Raw genomic sequence first — 21,669 nt, 5'->3', positions numbered from 1 at the left:
TGTTTCCACTTCGCAAAAATCCCTGAAAAAAAGTGTGGTTAGGGCTTCTCCAACGCAGACCCCTAAGACGGACATGGATTTGTCGGCGGACATGTATAGACACGTCCGCGGACAGTGATATAGGAGCCATTCATCTAACCATGTATGCATACATTTGAAACCGGATTCGAACAAACCGTGCAATTTTCATGCAAACTGGATGATTTTCATCGAAACTAGACGAAAATCTTTACATTTAATTTTTTTTTCACCTAAACTATAATGTAGGATATTTTGACCTAGTCTAAATGATCGCCAGCAATGGCAGTGCCCGTTTCCCATGACATGTCTTCCCCCATCTCCGGCAGCAACCTCACCAGGCGGGCGTCATGGGCCCCGAGAAGTGAAGCGTTAGCGGGAGGGGGAAAGTGTTTTCTTCTGCTAAGTTCCTGGCAAGCTCACCAACTGCAGCATAGCAAGACATCGAGGGTGGCCTTCTAGGGCCCAAACGGTGGCAGCCTACAATGTTCTTATCTTCTTTCCTATTGAAAGTGGCGAAAGTGGACATGTCGGCCTCGTCCTCGTGGCGGCCAGGCACGAACAGATAAGGTGTCGCGGCCGATGTGGAGCTAGCATCATCCTATGTCTCATGCACCACCTCTTCCTCCGCCATCATCGCTGCCACCATCGCTTGCGGCTTATCTCGCGTGCGCTGGGATAGGACAGGAGTACCATCCTTTTCTCATCTAGGAAGCCCGGACATGCCTCCACCATGGTTGTAACAGGTTGTCGTCCGGCTGGTCATCGGTAGTTTGTTCCTCCATGTGGCCGTACTCGTCGATGAGTTGGTGGTTGTTCGTTTGGTCGTGCTGCGCTTGCTGGAACAACGTCTCCTACTCTTCCGCGGTCATGTCTGTGAAGTAATCCCAAGCCTTCTCCATGGTGATGTCGGCATGGAACGATGAGGGTTGTGACATCGGCTCGTTATCGACCGCCTGGTCCGTCGTCTCACCGGCCTCGCCGCCCTACAGAGAGCTAGCTGGCAAGCCAACCTATACTGGGCAGACAACTCCTGTTTCTATTCAGTGGAGAGGCTGTCCCATAGTGCTCTGGAGCCCAAAACTATGGTGGGCGTGGTGCACGGAGGACATCATGAGTACTGGTGTGGTCAGTATTTTGCTAAGCATGGCCATGTATAAATGGCGGGCGCCAGTCAGGCCAACCGCAACGGACTAGTGGTGGTCACATGCGGGCGCCAGAGTTTCTTTCTTGGGTGCCGCACTTGTTTAATGTCAACAGGTGGACGGATGGATTGTCGCTTGCATGCGGAGAGAAGGCGTGTACAACAAAACACTGCACGGACGGCACTCTTGGCCAATGCGCAGCTTTTATGCCAGCTTCAGTGAGAGGCCGCGCTCGATATGGGCCGGCGTTATAACTGTGTGCGATGCAAGCATCACATACGCTTAATAAACAAAACGATGTGCAGAAAATGGAACATGTGTGATGGCAGATTCATCGGGCCGTATCAGAGGAAAATTAGCTTGAAGTGGATATCATGCTCTTGTTTGCTCTGCCATGTCAGTAAGACTCTGCAGGATGTGGACCTAATGTTTCATGGTCTGCATTAGTGTGTGTCTGTTGCCCAGTGCACACGTAGCGAAGAAACCAGGATCGAAAAAATAAGGAATGCTCAGTGATCAGCATAGACACCGTCGATCCCCTTTCCGAACAATATATCTCCCTGTGGTTTTGCCATAGCTATTGCCGAGCACTTCCTCCACAATGGTCGTAACGGGTTTTCATCCGGCTGGAATGGTGGGCGCCGGCCTGTGCTTGCTCACCTAGCTTCGTTTCGCCGGCCTATGCAGAGAAGTTCAGACCTGGTTTCTCAGGCGCGAAGTTCAAAGGGAAGTGCGCTTTAGGAACCTGCATGATAGATGAGCTTTACTGCTACATAAACCCAGCGAGCTATCCTCATCTGTATATCACTATTCTTTGTTCCATGTGGACCATGGCCTTTTCCCACCTTCCTAGAAGCTACAGCGGGCAAACGTCCATCGCCAGCGTCCTCTACAATGCATCATCCCGTGCTTACCGTTAAATTTCACTTTGAGCTTACCGTTAAATTTCTACCTCCGGCGACACAATATTTTAGTGGGGAGTTTGTATACCAAGTTAAATGAGGACCGAGCTAGTTCCATCTCCTCAGAATTTCATCAAAAAATAAGGAGATACTTTATTGTCCATCTTCATCTTGAAAAATAACAAAGTTTAAAACAACATATACTAGAGTTCCAAACCAATCATTTGGATTTTGCCTTGTGTAATTGTACATCAGTGTACTGATCTGCATCAATCTAACTAGTATGGAATTCAAAATAGATCTAACAAAAAAACTAACCAACAATCTTTAAAAGTTGGTAATGATATACCTTAAGTCTAGAGATGACTCGCCTGAGCTACGCCGCCAGGTTCAAAGACTGGACCAATGCGTTGTGGATGACAGCGCACGACAAGTGCTCAACGGTTGTGAAGACGGATGCTGCGATACTCCACCAAGTGCTCAAGCGCTAGGCCGCTTGCAGCAGCAGCTGCTATGCCCTAGGATGACGGCAACAATCAAATCTGAACGGAAGTTTCTACTATATCCGGCCGGCGGCAGCGGCAAAATCATAGCTGAAGTGGGCTTTGAGATTTACCATCATCCTTAACATATGGGCTAATGAGTAATTAGTTGCGGCCAGCCGGCCATTAGCGTGTACATATCGTATGCCTGCTAAAATTTGTTGAGGGGGCGAGCGATTGGCAGGGGTCCCTTCTAGCCCCTGCTCACCCCTCCCTGTCTCCGCCCTGTGCTGCTGGGCATCGTGGTCCCTTCGGACCATCGCACCTCCCGTTTATTTGCATACAGTCTGCAGGGGACAAAGAGGAAACGAAAAAGTTGTGGAGTGGCCGTGATGTAGTTTAGCCAAACTCGGATGAAGTTGACGTTGATACGAACAATGATTTGAGACTTGAGGGACCAAATTAAACTATACTACTAGGTACTGCTAGGCAAACTAAATGTGACGAACACATCACATGACAAATTAATTAACACGTCTAAGTAATAGATGAACACGAAGAAACAAAATGCGACCAAGCACTGCTGTCGCCTGCATACAAGAGTTCATACCAGGCAATGTACACCTAACTCCCAGGAAGAATAGCCATAAATTGGTTGAGGAATCTCTCTCTTTAGCAGAAGAAAAAACTCCATGGACCATGGTACCCAGCCGCCTATTCATCCAAGCCATCGCCATGGTCGTTACTGGCCGTGGCGGAGCACTTGTCGACCAGCTCCACGTAGCCCCTGGCGCACCATTGGTGATGGAGGAGGGCATGAAAGTGCTGGTAATCCTCGCTGCCAAAAATTTGGTCGAGGACAAGGAGTTGCATCACGAGGTCGTCGGGAAGTCGGCGCCTGCCACCACCGCTGCCGCTGCAGCGACCCCCCTTCTTATCGGCGGTGGTCGTGATCCCGGTGGACTCCGTCCCCAGCGCGGTGGCCTTGGTCTCCATCGATCAACACACGAACCAAGCACTAGACTAGCTTGCCTCAGGACCCAGCTGCTTTTATTCTTATCCCGGAGATTCAGAATCATAGGAGTCCACCTCTTGGACCGGGCTCCCACTGGGCCAGGCTCTATCTATCCCAAACGGCAGCTTTCTTTCCAAAAAAAAAAATGCATGTGTGCAGGGAGTTATTATCCTAAAATAGGATACCTGGCTAAAAAAACAAGAAACTTACCACACATGTGGTAAGCAATACAAACAATTCAAAAAAAATGAAACTTGTAAAAAAATTTCAAACACAGTACAGACACAAGCGCTCACATATACGCATATAGACTTACCCTATGAACGCGCACACACGCCCTACCCCTATGAGCACCTTCGAGAGACTGGACCAACATATCATCTTGGGAATGTATGAAGTCATCGTCGGCGCCTCGTAGTCGACGGGAACGTCACCTTCCACTGTACGCGCGTCGCCAAAAGTCCCGAAATAAATTTAGGATAAATGCGAGTACAAGGACTTAAACCATGGTGGATTGTCAACCTAATCATTCAACCACAGATTGGTTTGCAAGAAATTTATAACCTTAACAACATGCAATTTGCAAAATAAAGAGGTTTCGCATGTACGTATGACTAAACCACAATATTATTTTGAGGGAATCATGATGGTCCGATGCCGTGTCCTGTGAATCTGCCCATGCCGCGCTACAAGTTCCTCTTCAAGAAGCACGATGACGAGTGCTTTGACAAGTACCTTAGCTCGAGGATGTGGAGGCCGGTAAGGCCAAGATCACCGCGGGTGCACTCCTGCCGCACGAGATGGCTGCGGCTGCTACCGGCTACCGCGATGATGGCAATGTGTCGGACCTGCAATTGTGCCGCACGGTGGACGACCTCCGCTCTAACGGTTTATCATGCAAAAAAACAGTACGTATACCCAACATAAAAAAAAAACTTCTGAGACAGGCAAAGAGTGCACGTTGGGCTAACGAATCAGCCCACTTAAGCAAGAGACGGGCATCAGAGATCATGCATCCAACCCGAGAAGAGGATTAATACGCCGGATTGGAAATGGTGAGGATACAAAAATATGGACTGATAATTGCTTACCTAGAGGAGAGATGGTGCGGCCGTACAGCAATCACAGAAATTACCCGCCTGTTTTTTGTCTGATTTGATTGATCATGCCTCAGCCACATGGGATGTTGTCCGGCTACAGGAGTTTTGTCTCCCAATTTATGGCCCAACAATATTAAGCATTCCATCGTGCACAATGGATATTCTTGATACTTGGGCTTGGTTTTCTGAAAAGAATGGGAGCTTCTCCGTACAGTCTGCATATAACATGTTGGTAGACACAAAAGGAAGGAGGGATGCATAGCTAGAAGTGTAGAGAGGAGGTTTTGCCATACAATGATTATGTAATGATAGGGTGCTCGTGCACGTATATATAACTAGATAATTCCCTGCGCGTTGCGGCGGGACTTGCTAACAAATTTATGTGAAAACTGTATTTGTTGTACCATGGAAACATGAACCCATGGATCCGCAATTAATTTATTTGAGGACTCTTTTATGTAGAGCTTAGAGTTGTACCATGGAAACATGAACAAATTTAAGTATCTGACTACAAATGGACTCGACTAAACACGGTAGAAATAGAGTTGTAGTATTCATCAAGAAGATGCAATCATGGGTGCCAGAAAAGCAAAAATGATGTGAAAAAAGTTGTTCATCGTCAGTTTTTTGTTTGGATAATGGAATAGATGGCACTCAGTCATCCTTTATAGACCATGATTTTAGCTCATCAATTTTACTTCAAGATGACTCATCATTGTAATTAAGGACAAATAACTGAGTCACATGAAGCAAGTGGGTAGAATTTAAAAACCAATTGAATCTGATCCACCATTGCCTGTTTAGACATAATACTCCGTTGCTTCTCATTGTTAGGTGTCACAGGAAGTTGAAAATCACTGTTAGGTCTCATAGGGTCTTGAACACTGGAGATTGGACAGTAGTTTATTGCATAACATCGTCGGAAATATATACTAATCTACACTGAACAAAGAGTTGATGTCAGGGTATACAATGTTCCTGTTATAAAGTAGCGCCAATTAAATCTTGAGAATAAAACTACAGTAGACTAGAAACTGAAAAAAACGAGGATTTTCTGACCATCAACAACAATTGAGCCAAACAAAGTTACTACTAAGAGGGCATTCAAATAGTCATAGCAGTATCTAGTGCCAAGTGGTATCAAGAGGTACAAAAAGCAGATGGGTCACTATTATAAAAAGTTAGTTCTTCAATCACTGTTCACTCCTGCCATTTTCTTTCAATGTGAGGAGGGCATTTGGAAGACCTGGGCTCCTCTCAAATATAAAATCTTCCTATGGCTGTTAGTTCGCAGGCGAATTCGGACGACTGATCATCTTGCAAAGAGAGGCTACGTCACAATCATAGTTGTGCATTTTGTAGCGGGCATGACGAAGACGCTGACCATTCATTCTTCGGCTGTGCGGCTGTCAGTATGGTTTGGCATGCCGCGCTTAGCCGGGCCGGCCTACAGCCCCTCCATCAGTAGATGAACACCACTTTCACGATTTAGTGAACTGCTGCTGCTTCAACTCTTCGGAACAGCAAGGAAAAAAGGGTTTAACTCTCTGTAGTCACCTTGGTCGACGTTTGGTCCATCTAGAATGAGCGAATAGTACAATTAAATGCAAAGTCCATGTGTAATGCAAATAAAATCATAACTTTGGCAAGGCATGGGGCTCGTACATACCAAACCTGCCAGATGGTTACATATGAATTTGTTGGGAATTCGCCGCTTGCCGTAGATCAGATCACCTACAGTACGCCGGTGCAACTAGTCTCAGGACTGAACCACGTACAAAGCTAGAAGCAAGCAAGAAAGCACCCAGCTGGATCGATTCCCACGTCCACTAGCACATGCACGTACAAGTCGCCATAATCAACCTCGATGGAACACAACTCGCCGAGACGGCCGAAACACACGTACGCACACGAGAGAGTATTTGTTTTGCCTCAGCCCGTGGGCTTCATCGGTTGTTTTTGCTTTTCTATTTATAAGATGCAGATTACATGACCTTGACTTACACGGACACATTCCAACTAACCTGCAACCTGACTCCAACTAGGACTCCTTGTAGTACTAACTCATGTAGAAAGTCTAGGACTCAACTCTAAACATTATACGTGTCACGTGGGGAGTTTGGAATATCCAACAAAATTTGGGAAGTAGGTTAGGTTGCACATCAAGAAGCACTAATTCACTTTCAGACCCTTACATATTTGAAGAAAAATATCCTCTCAAAGAAACAACACACGGAAACATGAGCATCTGGGACTGGGCAATGACTGTCGAACAAAATTTAGTTTAGATATTAATCAAGCACACAAATATGCAGAAAGTAGAAATGTATAGGAACAGTGTGTCTGCCTGTAGCATGTAAGGATGCACAGGAAAAAATCTACTGAAGAACAACAGGGGTACATGACCTTCAAATGCAGAAGAATCCCCCCTCAAAAAAAAAGTGCAGAAGAATCCTTGCTTCGCCCAATTGAAGCTAGCAACCACCTCGGACCTATCATCAAGTGCCTAGAAACATACGAATACCACATCACAACACCAAATCAAGCCAATCACGAAGCAAGCACACCAGAACAGAGCAGAGGCCCAAGCTCACCATTGATATTGATCTTCATCAGACCTGTGCTAACCACAGAAATCCAACAAAAATGAAAGAAGATTAATCAACCAGCGCTAGTAGATCCCAGAGCAGAGCAACTCGTGTGCACTGGCTCAGTGGGCTGCGCAGGGATGGCTGGCGCCATCCGGGGCCGCCGTCATGAGGAGGCATGTAGTAGAGCGTCCCGCTAGAAGTGGGGCCGCAGTGGCCATGGCCGCATCTGGTGTGTCCGATGACGCCAGAGCGAGGAAGGTTCAGAGCATCGCGTCTGAGGTCAGAGGTTAGAGCGTCGCGCCTGAGGTCGCTGATTCGGCTGCGTGGAGATTGCCGCTTGATCACTCCTTTGACGGAAAGGATGATGCCCATCAGATCAGGAGATAGCGGCGTTGAGAGGGTGCTTGGATACGTTTTAGTCCCATGATTAAAAGTAGTGAGGCTAAAACTTGTTAGCCTCACCCATGCTTGGATCCAAATACTAAAGAGACTAAAATCAAGTTATTGAGCATTTATTATCCTCCAAACCCTTCAATCCAGAACTCACATGTATTAAAGGAGAGAAATTAAATGAGGAAAGAGAGGGCTAATGTTGGAAGTAAACCCGACATACCCTCCCAGCTGGCGGTGTTTGGGTCGTATACGAGCATGTATCCGATTAGTATTTGAATCAGAATTAGTCTAGGAGTAGTATTACTCTAGATAGCTTAGCTTTCGTACTATATATATGTACGTGCCCCTGGGCTTGTAACACCACCGTGAGTTGAATCAATACAATAAACACCAGGTACGATACGTACCTGTGGCCATCAAAGAGAGCCTTGTGTTCGTGTGCGTGCATTGTGTTTGCAGCCGGAGGCTGTAGTGTACGTGCGGATTCAACGGAGAATCGATCGGCAGCAGGCTAGCTTTGCACTGAGGTGGATCGATCAGGTCACCTTCTTGTGGTGCGTTGCAGATCGGCGTAACAGTACTTCGTCGAGATTGCATCGGCAAGGGGTGCGGTTCAGTAGCCAGCGTTGGTTCATCATCGTCGTTCGTTGTCGGTCGTATCACCGTCGTCGGAAAGTACTCAGCGTCGGGTCTGGGCCAACAGCTAATACATATTTTAGTAGGTTTCCTATGACTAAATTTTTTTAGCCTCAAAACTAGTTCTAGCCTCTCTTTAGTCAGGGGTGTTTGGAACTTTAGCCTTTAAAAAAGACTAGACTAAAAATAGTCTCTTGGATCCAAGCATCCTCTGAGTTACAGAAATCGTGGAACAGGAGGTGCAGTGCCTTGGTGCGGTAGGATGCGGGGATTGCAGAAATAGGAGGGGAGGTGAAGTGGAAGGGACGGTACACGGTTGATGAGGGAAGAATGCGAAGCATATGCGGCGTCCAAGGAGGGGAAGGGGAGACGGGCGCAGGCCAAGTTCGGGCTTCCAAATTAATTATTGTGATGCTCGGGAAGCCGAAAGAAGAACCTGAGCATGCCGGTTAATTGCATCGAGGTAAAAAAGAACACAGAGAGGTCACCGTCAATCCGATGGCCACCAGTAATGAATGTCTAGACCGATAGATTGTACAGCTTGGAAACTGCATGCTGATGTGGCATGATGATGACGTGGATAATGTGCATGCGAAGAGAATTGGTAGTAATGGGGATTAACTTTTGAAAGTCCTCTATCTTAATTATACAAGACTAGAAGGTGGGCCACAACTTCAATACACGTGCAATCTCTACTTAATAATAAAGTACTGAGGCTTTCATAGTTCTTCATACATCATGGATTTTCTTTGGCTAAACATAACGATTCACATGTTTTCTTGGGCCAAGCACGCCCTAGAGAAGGAGAGCTGCTCGAGCGCCCGTTCAATTCAGTTTTCTTTTCGTATAAGAATCGCTGGAGGGGTTGTACAAGGTTCCGTTCGTGAGGTTGGGATGGACAACGTGTAGATCTCCTCCTGCTCATCGTCTCCTCCAACCCTCGCATCTCCCCGCCGTCTGTCTCAGTGTGCGAGATCTTCTGATGAATAATTTGGTGGGGCCACCAGCATCTCGGCCAGAAGCCCAGCGCGCACCAAAGTCGTAGGCTCGTAGCTCGCCTGAACGTTTTATTTTGTAGCTTCAACCAAACCTACAAATTGAGATAGATATTCAGAGATATAAGTGATACAAACTGCCAATTATTCCGAAGAAAGATTTTATTTTGTGTGGGGGGAATGCTGCATGTATGATTCTACGTTCATCTTACCGCTGAAAGTCCAACGAAGGGCCCATCGAAGCGGTCAGAGTCCAATCTCTGCTGACCTGAACGACCCATACCCGTCGACGGAAGGCAGTGGCTAATCTCTGGAAGGCAGTGGCTAATCTCTGGTGGAAGTCTAGATGGTGTTCGCAGTTTTCCAGACGATCGAAGACGAATCCTATCAGCTCATAAACGCAGGAAGATAAGAAGATTCGAGGACTTATTCACCTAGATGGTGAATAAAAGAGAGGGGGATATCTACTAATTGGTGTTCAAATGACTTGCTATAGACTCATCTCTGATCCATGCTGTTCGTCTGATCTCTGATAGTCCACGACAGAAATTTTCTGATCTTCATGGAAAACCAATTTTACTGGATATGACGCCACTGATATATGTACACAGTACCGGTTGCAGCTAATAGTAAGATTGCTACTCAATTTGACAGGTAAAGTGGTAATGCACACCGAGATGGATGCTACTGCATGGTCGCCTCAGCCATATCCGCCTCTTCAAACTGAATATTTTGAAATATTCGAAAAGCTTATTGAGACTATTGATAGTGCTTCTCTACTACTCGAAGGTAATAGGCGGCGTTGCCTCAGCCACGTCTGCCTCTCATAACTGAATGTTATGTCTGAAAATATCCAAAAAAAACATATTGAGACTATTGGTAGTGCTTCTCTACTACTGGAAGAAGATATTGAATAATCATTAGTCATTGATGCAAGCAATTAGGAGATGCTTCATACATTATTTAGGGGTGGTCAAAACCATACGAAGTGTTAAGAGTGTAAGTTTCTCTGCCTTACATAAGTGCCACTTATCTAATCTCTACTATTGAGTGAAAGCTCATCAATCCATGTATTGATTACTATTCTTAACCAATTTAATATTTTTCTTGAGTAACGTTAATTACTATCATAGATGGACGCATCTAGATTGTTAGGGAGAAGGGTTCATTGGTTTATTGTAGGAAGAGAGCAGTAGCGTTGTCCATCTTTTTGTTCTCAAGGTGAGGATATGATATAATTTTTGTTTTATTTGTGTGTGATATAGTTGCTAACATTTATTGATTCCAAAGATTTGTGGCCTTTTGAATTTGTAATTTAGAGAAGGTTGAATCCTAAAAGAGGTGCATCCATGTTGCAACACACAGGCCTTTTTCCTAGTACAAAATATATATTCAACACCCCCCGCAGTTGAAGCGTCGCTGGAGACACAGAGACTGGACCGAAACTCCTCGAAGACGGGAGTAGGCAATCCCTTAGTCCTCACATCAGCAAACTGTTGCGTCGTTGGCACGTGGAGAACCCGAACACGGCCAAGGGCAACCTGCTCGCGTACTAAGTGAATATCGAGCTCAATATGCTTCGTCCGTCGATGGTGCACCGGGTTGGCGAAGAGGTAGACAGCGCTGACATTATCGCAGTAGACAAGAGTGGCCTTGTGAACATCACAAAGCAACCCTGAAGCAGCCGACGTATCCAGGTGCACTCGGCCACGGCATTTGCCACGACGCGATACTCTGCCTCGGCGCTGCAGCGGGACACCGTGGGCTGCCGCTTCGATGACCAAGAGATCAACGAGGGCCCAAGGTAGACGCAGTAGCCTGACGTAGAGCGTCGCGTGTCGGGGCAGCCAGCCCAGTCGGCATCGGAGTAGGCCACGAGGTCGGTGGAGGCAGAGGCCGTCAGGGTGAGTCCCAAGGACATGGTGCCGCGTATGTAACGGAGAATACGCTTCACCAGAGTCCAGTGAGAGTCACGCGGGGCATGCATATGGAGGCACACCGGCTGAACACCGTACTGCAGGTCGGGGTGAGTCAGCGTCGAGTACTGTAAAGCACCTACGATTGAGCGATAAAATGCTCCATCAGACGCGTGAGACCCCTCCAGAGCAGAGACCTTCGCCTTCGTGTCGACCGGGATGGTCGCCGACTTGCAGTTAAGCATACCGACACGCTCAAGGTGCTCATGGGAGTACTTCTGCTGATGCAGAAAGACACCTTCAGCCCGGCGGATCACCTCGATGCCGAGAAAGTAGTGCAGGGGCCCTAAGTCCTTGAGGGCGAACTCATCACGAAGACAAGCAGTCAGCCGCTGAAGAAGATCAGGGGCGGACGGCGTGAGGATGATATCGTCGATGTAGAGTAGCAGATATGCAGTGTCAGCTCCCAGATGATACACAAAGAGTGAGGCATCGGAGCGAGTGGATCAAAAGCCCAGAGACTATAGGAAGGCTGCGATACGTTGGTACCAAGCCCGAGGCGCCTCCTTCAACCTGTAAAGAGAGCGGGAGAGCAAGCATAGAAAGTCGGGGTGCTCGGCGTGGACGAAACCAGTAGGCTACTCACAGAACACCTGCACGACGAGATGACCATGCAAGAAGGCGTTGGAAACGTCCAACTGATGCACAGGCCAGGCGCGCGAGACCGCCAGCTGAAGGACGGCGCGGATCGTGCCCAGTTTCACAACCGAGGCGAATGTGTCGGTGGAGTCCACGCCCGCGCGCTGCCGAAAACCACGAACCACCCATTGAGCCTTGTAGCGCTCGAGAGAACAGTCCGGGCGAGTCTTGTGGCAAAACACCCACTTGCCAGAGATGATGTTGGCACGGAGGGGTCGCGGAACAAGCTGCCACGTGTGGTTGCGCTATAGGGCGCTGAACTCCTCCTGCATCGCAGCCAACCAATGGGGATCCCGAAGGGCGGCACGAGTGGAGGTTGGGATTGGTGATGGCTTCGATGTTGAGGCAGCGCACGCATACTCGTCGGAGGAGTAGCGCGTGCTCGGCTGATGCACTCCTGCATGGGCACGGGTGACCGGGCCGGCGATGGCGGCGGGCGCCGCGGCAGTGGGGCACAGCGGCGTTGGGGGCCGCGGCCACAGCGGGGGCCGCAGCCACAACGGGGGCCGCGGCCACAACGGGGACGCCCGCGGCGTCAGGGGCGGGGGCCGCGGCGTCAGGAGCCGCGAGGGCGCCAGCCGAGCCAGCAGCAGAGGAGGCGACAGGCGAGGTCGAGGTCGAGCCCGTCGCAGGAGTGGCGGCGCTGGTCGGGGTTGCGGGCGGGGTGCCCGCTGGCTCGACCTCGTGGGAGAGAGCCGGGGACCCGAGGCCCCGGTCAGACTCAACCTCGGGTGAGGGAATCGAGAACCCGGGGGGAGGTGGCAGAAGGCACCGGGGGGTGCTGCCGCGCATCGCACCAGGTAGAGGGAGCGGAGGCCGCGGCCGAAGGAGCCGCGGCCGGAGGAACCTGAAAAAAGGGAACACCGTCTCAACGAAGTACACGTGTCTCGAGGAGTACACACGACGAGTGACAAGATCATAGGACCGGTAACCTTTGGTGTTGGGAGGGAAGCCAAGGAAGACAATGGGACGGAGCGGGGTGCAAGCTTGTGTGGCATGGTGGACGCGGTGCTAGGATAACAGAGACACCCAAATATGTAAAGACCATCATAGGACGGCAGTGTACCGAAAAGAAGGTGGTGAGGGGCGTAGTTCCACCGAGGACGACACAGATAGATGTTGACTAAGAGAGAGGCGGTGGCCGGGGCATCGGGCCAGAACCGAGCGGGCATGTTAGTGTGAAAGAGGAACGTGCGAATGCAGTCATTAAGAGTGGGTAGAATACGCTTGGCGCGGCCGTTCTGCTGTGAAGTGTAGGCGCAAGTCAGAAGGAAGGTGGTTCCATGAGAGGCGAGAAGTGAGCGAAGAGCGACGTTGTCAAACACTTTTCCGTTATCAGTTTGGAGTGCAAGTATGGGGCGACCGAACTGAGTGGTGATGTAGGAATAAAAGGTGGTGAGTGTGGCTAAAGCGTCGGATTTACGACGAAGAGGAAAAGTCCATACATAATGAGAATAATCATCTAAAATCACCAAATAGTATAGATAGCCTGTGTTACTCGCAATGGGAGACGTCCAAACATCACTATGAATCAACTGAAACGGAAAAGTGGAAACTGAAGTAGACGCAGTAAAGGGAAGACGCACGTGCTTGCCCAAACGACAAGCCTCACAAGTATGCTTGTCGAGCTTATTACATGAGAAAGAATAACTCCTAAGAATCTGACGCAAAACAGCGGGGTTGGGCTGGCCCAAGCGAGCATGCCAAAGGTCGACGCCGGCGGAGAGAGCGATGGGTGTGGAAGTGGAGGTGCCGGTGTGCACGGGATAAATCTCGTCAAGGCTATCACATCGGTGAAGCACCATTCGGGTACATGCGTCCTTCACAGAAAAACCAACATCGTCAAATTCAACAGTAAGAGGATTCTCACGAGTAAGGCGACGGACAGAGACTAAGCTAGTGACTAAGTCAGGTGAAACAAGAACGTTAGACATAGTGATAGGTGTGGAACTGGAAGGAAAACTAGTGCTACCGACATGGGTGATGGGTAAAGAGGAACCGTTACCAACGGTGATACGAGTGGGAGTGTGAACTGGAGTGGAGGATAGGTTACCGTGATGAGCTGTCATGTGCGTAGTAGCACCCGAGTCCATGTATCAGTCGCCTCCACCAACATAGTTGCTCGGCGACGGCGTCGAGTGTAGGGCGGCCAGGAGGGCTGGGTCCCACGGTGCAGGTGCCGGCGGTGGCAGCTAGCCTCCATAGGGCGGTGCCTGGGCGGGTGCACTGTAGCCACTAAGGGGTGTAGGCGCGAGCGGGGCACCGTAGGGCTGGTAGGGGGCGCCGACGGACGCCTGGTGGCCCACTGGACGGGCTCCAAGGAGACCCGGTGCAGGAGCCCACGGGACCGGCATAGGCGTGGACGATGCCCGTCCACGGGTTTTGCTCAACGGCCCACGGTAGAGGCGGCTGCTGGAAGCGGGGCGCCCCCTGTGCTTGGAGCCTGCGGCTGCTGCTGGCGGCGGCCTCCACCACACCGCCTATTGCGCCGGCCCCCTTCACCTTGCGGCTGCTGGGGAGGCGCGGGCGGCAGCGGGTAGTAGCCGGCGGGCGCAGGTGGCGCGGGCTGACGGGGGGTGGCCGGAAGAGCAGGGCCGCCGCGGGTGGTACCGGCAGCAAGGGTGGTGTGGTGTGCTGGGCCCGCTGCTTCAGCTTCGGCATCCGGCGTTCCTCAAGTTTGAGGTATGCGACAATGCGCTGGAAAGTGGGTTGTGGCGGCAGGGTGAGCTTGGACGCCACGTTGCCGAAGTCCTCATTAAGACCGGCGGTAAGGGTGCTCAGCATGAGGTCTTCGGAGACCTTAGCACCGATGTCACGAAGCTCGTCGGCGAGCATCTTGAGCCTCATGCAGTACTCGTCGATGGTGGAGTTGTCCTGTTGACAGTCGAAGAACTCCTGCTGCAAGAAAACAAGGCGCTGAAGTTTGTTGTCGGTGAAGAGCGCATTGATCTTGGCACACACGGTGCAGGCGTCGTCGTCCTCGGTGACAACCGTGTGGAAGATGTACTTCGAGACCGTCTGGTAGAACCAACAGATGATAGTGGCCTCAATGGCGGACCACTCCGGGTCGCCGCGCAAGTACGCGCTGTCCACGAAACCGTCGTTGTGCTCGATGAGATAGTACTCGCGGAAGACGAGGTTGAAGTAGGTCTTCCACGCATAGTACGACGTCCTGGAGCTGTCGAGACGGATAGGGACCCGGGCCTCAATATTGAGGTCACGGATGGTAGCGGCAGGCTCGGGGCTAGTGAAGGGGTTCGACGAGTGAGTCGTGGAGGAGCCGGGAAAGGAGGGCCACGACATGGCGGCGGTGTGCGGGGGCGGGTAGCGTCTAGGGTTAGGGTTTTTGGGTAGGAGGGAGGAGGCGGTGATACGTCTACATCGTATCTATAATTTTTTATTGTTTCATGCCAATATTATACAACTTTAATATACTTCCGGCAACTTTTTATACTATTTTTTGGGACTAATATTGATCCAATGCCGAGTTGCCAGTTCCAGTTTGTTGCATGTTTTTTGTTTCGCCAGAATATCCATATCTAACAAAGTCCAAACGGGATAAAAAAGACGAGATTTTTGGAATATATGATTTTTTGGGAAAGAAAGAAATCAACGTGAGACGATGCCCGAGGGGGCCACAAGGCAGCAGGGGGCGCGCCCCTGACTCTTGTGGCCACCCCGTAAGGCGGTTGGTGCCCTTCTTTCGCTGCAAGAACGCCAATATCCAGTTAAAAATCGAGTCCAAATTTCAGCCCAATCGGAGTTACGAACCTCTGGAAATATAAGAAACGGTGAAAGGCCAGAATCTGTAACACAGAAATAGAGAGAGACAGAGATACAGATCCAATCTCGGAGGGGCTCTTGCCCCTCCGCCGCCATGGAGGCCATGGACAAGAGGGGAAACCCTTCTCCCATCTAGGCGGAAGGTCAAGGAAGAAGAAGAAGGAGGGGGGGCCTCTCCCCCTCTCTCCCGGTGGCGCTGGAACACCGCCGGGGCCATCATCAGGTGATGGCGATCTACACCAACACCTCCGTCATCTTCACCAACATCTTCATCACCTTCCCCCGTCTATCTACAGCGGTCCATTCTCCCGCAACCCGCTGTACCCTCTACTTGAACATCGTGCTTTATGCTTCATATTATTATCCAATGATATGTTGCCATCCTATGATGTCTGAGTAGATTTTCGTTGTCCTATCGGTAATTGGTGAATTGCTATGATTGGTTTAATTTGCTTGTGGTTATGTTGCTGTCCTTTGGTGCCCATCATATGAGCGTGCGCATGGATCACACCATAGGGTTAGTTGTATGTTGATAGGACTATGTATTGGAGGGCAAGAGTGACAGAAGCTTCAACCTAGCATAGAAATTGATGCATATGGGATTGAAGGGGGACCAATATATCTTAATGCTATGGTTGGGTTTTACCTTAATGAACGTTAGTAGTTGCGGATGCTTGCTAATAGTTCCAATCATAAGTGCATAGAATTCCAAGTCAGGGATGACATGCTAGCAGTGGCCTCTCCCACATAAAACTGAAGGAAATATGCCCTAGAGGCAATAATAATGTTATTATTTTATTTCCTTATATCATGATAAATGTTTATTATTCATGCTAGAATTGTATTATCCGGAAACATAATACTTGTGTGAATACATAGACAAACTAAACATCACTAGTATGCCTCTACTTGACTAGCTCGTTAATCAAAGATGGTTATGTTTCCTAACCATAGACATGTGTTGTCATTTGATTAACGGAATCACATTATTAGGAGAATGATGTGATTGACATGACCCATTCCATTAGCTTAGCACCTGATCGTTTAGTATGTTGCTATTGCTTTCTTCATGACTTATACATGTTCCTATGACTATGAGATTATGCAACTCCCGTTTGCCGGAGGAACACTTTATGTGCTACCAAACGTCACAACGTAACTGGGTGATTATAAAGGAGCTCTACAGGTGTCTCCAAAGGTAAATATTGGGTTGGCGTATTTCGAGATTAGGATTTGTCACTCTGATTGTCGGAGAGGTATCTCTGGGCCCTCTCGGTAATGCACATCACATAAGCCTTGCAAGCATTGCAACTAATGAGTTAGTTGCGAGATGATGTATTACGAAACGAGTAAAGAGACTTGCCGGTAACGAGATTGAACTAGGTATTGAGATACCAACGATCGAATCTCGGGCAAGTAACATACCGATGACAAAGGGAACAACGTATGTTGTTATGCGGTCTGACCGATAAAGATCTTCGTAGAATATGTGGGAGCCAATATGAGCATCCAGTTTCCGCTATTGGTTATTGACCGGAGACGTGTCTCGGTCATGTCTACATCGTTCTCGAACCCGTAGGGTCCGCACGCTTAAGGTTTCGATGACAGTTATATTATGAGTTTATGAGTTTTGATGTACCGAAGTTAGTTCGGAGTCCCGGATTTGATCATGGACATGACGAGGAGTCTCGAAATGGTCGAGACATAAAGATTGATATATTGGACGGCTATATTCGGACACCAGAAGTGTTCCGGGTGATTTTGGAGAAAACCGGAGTGCCGGAGGGATACCGGAACCCCCCCGGGAGAAGTAATGGGCCTTACGGGCCCTAGTGGAGAGAGAGAGGGGCGGCCAGGGTGGGCCGCGTGCCCCCTCCCCCTCTGGTCCGAATTGGACTAGGAGAGGGGGGGCGGCGCCCCCCTTTCCTTCTCCCTCTCCCCCTTCGTTTCCCCCTCCTAGGAGTAGGAAAGAGGGGAGTCCTACTCCTACTAGGAGGAGGACTCCTCCTCCTTGGCACGCCCTAGGGCCGGCCGGCCTCCTCCCCTTGCTCCTTTATATATGGGGGTAGGGGGCACCTATAGACACACAAGTTGATCTTCATGATCGTTTTCTTAGCCGTGTGCAGTGCGCCCTTCCACCATACTCCTCGATAATATTGTAGCGGTGCTTAGGCGAAGCCCTGCGACGATAGAACATCAAGATCGTCACCACGCCGTCGTGCTGACGGAACTCTTCCCCGGCACTTTGCTGGATCGGAGTTCGGGGATCGTCATCGAGCTGAACGTGTGCTAAAACTCGGAGGTGACGTAGTTTCGGTGCTTGATCGGTCGGGCCGTGAAGACGTACGACTACATCAACCGCGTTGTCATAACGCTTCCGCTGTCGGTCTACGAGGGTACGTAGACTCCACTGTCCCCTCTCGTTGCTATGCATCACCATGATCTTGCGTGTGCGTAGGAAAATTTTGAAATTACTACGTTCCCCAACAGTGGCATCCGAGCCTAGGTTTTATGTGTTGATGTTATATGCACGAGTAGAACACAAGTGAGTTGTGGACGATATAAGTCATACTGCTTACCAACATGTCATACTTTGGTTTGGCGGTATTGTTGGATGAAGCGGCCCGGACCGACATTACGCGTATGTTTACGCGAGACTGGTTCTACCGACCTGCTTTGCACACAGGTTGCTGGCGGGTGTCAGTTTCTCCAACTTTAGTTGAACCAAGTGTGGCTATGCCCGGTCCTTGCGAAGGTTAAAACAACACGAACTTGACAAACTATCGTTGTGGTTTTGATGCGTAGGTAAGATTGGTTCTTTCTTAAGCCCGTAGCAGCCACATAAACTTGCAACAACAAAGTAGAGGACGTCTAACTTGTTTTTGCAGGGCATGTTGTGATGTGATATGGTCAAGACATGATGCTAAATTTTATTGTATGAGATGATCATGTTTTGTAACCGAGTTATCGGCAGCTGGCAGGAGCCATATGGTTGTCGCTTTATTGTATGCAATGCAATTGCGCTGTAATGCTTTACTTTATCACTAAGCGGTAGCGATAGTCGTGGAAGCATAAGATTGGCGAGACGACAACGATGCTACGATGGTGATCAAGGTGTCGCGCCGGTGACGATGGTGATCATGACGGTGCTTTGAAGATGGAGATCACAAGCACAAGATGATGATGGTCATATCATATCACTTATATTGATTGCATGTGATGTTTATCTTTTATGCATCTTATCTTGCTTTGATTGACGGTAACATTTTAAGATGATCTCTCACTAATTATCAAGAAGTGTTCTCCCTGAGTATACACCGTTGCGAAAGTTCTTTGTGCTGAGACACCACGTGATGATCGGGTGTGATAGGCTCTACGTTCAAATACAACGGGTGCAAAACAGTTGCACACGCGGAATACTCAGGTTATACTTGACGAGCCAAGCATATACAGATATGGCCTCGGAACACAGAGACCGAAAGGTCAAGCGTGAATCATATAGTAGATATGATCAACATAGTGATGTTCACCAATGAAACTACTCCATCTCACGTGATGATCGGACATGGTTTAGTTGATTTGGATCACGTGATCACTCAGAGGATTAGAGGGATGTCTATCTAAGTGGGAGTTCTTTAGTAATATGATTAATTGAACTTAGTGTCACACCCTAGCTAGTTCAAGCATTGGAGTGTGCATCATGTTTAAATTCCTCTTAAATTTGAAATGGGGATGACAGAACCCCCAGCACCCCCCTGGAACAACTAGGGTTTACTAAAAACTTTTTCAATGAACCTGAAATGCCCTTCTAAAAAGCCCACCCTTTTTGTTTTGGGTTAAAACCCCTGACAAAAATGGTGCACATTTTTCTAGGACATCTTAAGGTCATTGGATTAATCCTTATAGTATTTGCATTTGGGCATTTAAATGCTATAAAATATTTTAAATGCTCAAATAATCATAAACTAAAATGTTTGCTGCTGGTTATATTCTAAGCAGTAGCCATGATTAATTTTATGATTTATGGAAATGCCCTAGCATTTTTAATAAAGCCCTGAAGTTACAGAAATAATAGAATAAATAAAAAACAGGAAAAGAAAGAGAGAGAGAGAGAGAGGAACTTACCTGGAGCAGCCCACCTAGCCCACCAGCCGGCCCACCTGGCGGCCTAGCACTGTGCTGGCCCGCGCCAGCCAGCTGCTTCTTCCCCGCCAGGCAGGCAGGGAGGTGACGCCGGCGCGCCTGAGCTCGCCACAGCGCCACCTGCTTGCCGCCCGCGCCCTTGGACGCCTGGACGCCTCCATGTCGCACACCGAAGCCCCTGGACACGCCATTCCCCCCTGTCTCTCTCCCTCGCCGTTCCCCACCATGGCCGACGCCCCTGTCGCCGCACCGTCGTCGTAGCCGCGCCCTCCGTCGTCCTCGCGCCGCGCCATCGTGTCCACGAGCTCCACCGTCGTCGATTACATCGAGTAGGCCGAGCCCCGAGCGCTCGCTCGCCCCGGAGACGCTGCACCGAGCTCGTCATCAAATCCGGCCACCGGAGATCCCCTTCACCGTCCCCGTCGCATCAGCTCATCCCCGACCTCGCCGACTGCCTCGACGTGACCCCCGTGAGCTCAGCCACCTCCCCACCCTCACCGTTGCCTCTCTCGAGCCCCGTAGCAACCGCACGTATCTCACCCGCACGCACCGCCACGGAGCTCGTCGCCGACGAGGCTCCGGCCACCCAATGGCCGCGCCACCCTGTCCACTAGCCCTACCGCACCCCCAGGAGCTCAACGCACCAAACCACACGCCTCCCCGTGCCACCTAGCGACTAGTTGAACCTTACCTGAGCTCCGGCCGCTGCCAAACCCGTCGACGATGACGTTTCCGGCCACCCCAGCTCCACCCACTGCCACCACTCGACGCGGCTCCCTCCCCGCATCACGTAGATGGTCTCCGCCGTCCTTTTGGTCGCCGGAGTGCAAATCCCGCGCTGCTCCGCCACGTCTGGCCTCACCGGCGGCTAAACGCCGGCAAGTTGACCCTGTTTGACCCCGTGTGGGCCCAGGTTGACTTCCCCCCTGAGTCTATGACAGGTGGGGCCGGCCAGCTAATTAGTTTAGGATTAGTTTTAACTAATTTTAATTAGTTTAGTCAATGACATGTGGGTCCAGGCCCCACTGGCAGTTAATTAGCACTAACATAATTTTGTTAATTAGCTAAGACACTGACAGACAGGGCCCACCAGTCAGGTTTGACCTGGCCGACCCAGTTGACCCGCTGATATCATACCTATGTCATGCTGACGTATTAATTCAATTACTGGAATTATTCTTATATAGGAAATTCCAGAAAATAGCCAAAACTTCTAAAAATCATAGAAAATCAACCGTAGCTCCAAATTAAACAATTTATATATGAAAAATGATCAGAAAAATTCAATCTATCCATCTTTAATGGTTTCATGCATGACGAAACAAGTTAACCTTGCTGTTTAAGCAGAATAAGATAATGCACTAATAAGGCCATGTTAAATGAGCTAACATTTGAATCTTTGATTCAAATGAGCTCATTCCTTTCTGTTTTAGCTTCCATTAGGCCAAGAAACTTTCATTTTTCCATGTCATAGCATGCATCATATTGTTGCATATTGTCATGTGTTGATTATGTTTCGGTGTGTGCTTTCGTGGTAGGTTCTGCCTCCGAGGATAACCCCGAGTATCTGTCTGAAGGGCAGTACCCTACTACCACTACAACAGGCAAGCAACCCATTGATCATTCAGATACAAACCCATGTTCTCGCTTCTGATTCAAATGAGCTCATTCCTTTCTGTTTTAGCTTCCATTAGGCCAAGACACTTTCATTTTTCCATGTCATAGCATGCATCATATTGTTGCATATTGTCATGTGTTGATTATGTTTCGGTGTGTGCTTTCGTGGTAGGTTCTGCCTCCGAGGATAACCCCGAGTATCTGTCTGAAGGGCAGTACCCTACTACCACTACA

This window comes from Triticum urartu, chromosome 3 (assembly GCF_003073215.2).
Source record: "Triticum urartu cultivar G1812 chromosome 3, Tu2.1, whole genome shotgun sequence".
NCBI lineage: Eukaryota > Viridiplantae > Streptophyta > Magnoliopsida > Poales > Poaceae > Triticum > Triticum urartu.
This window is presented reverse-complemented; position numbering follows the sequence as displayed.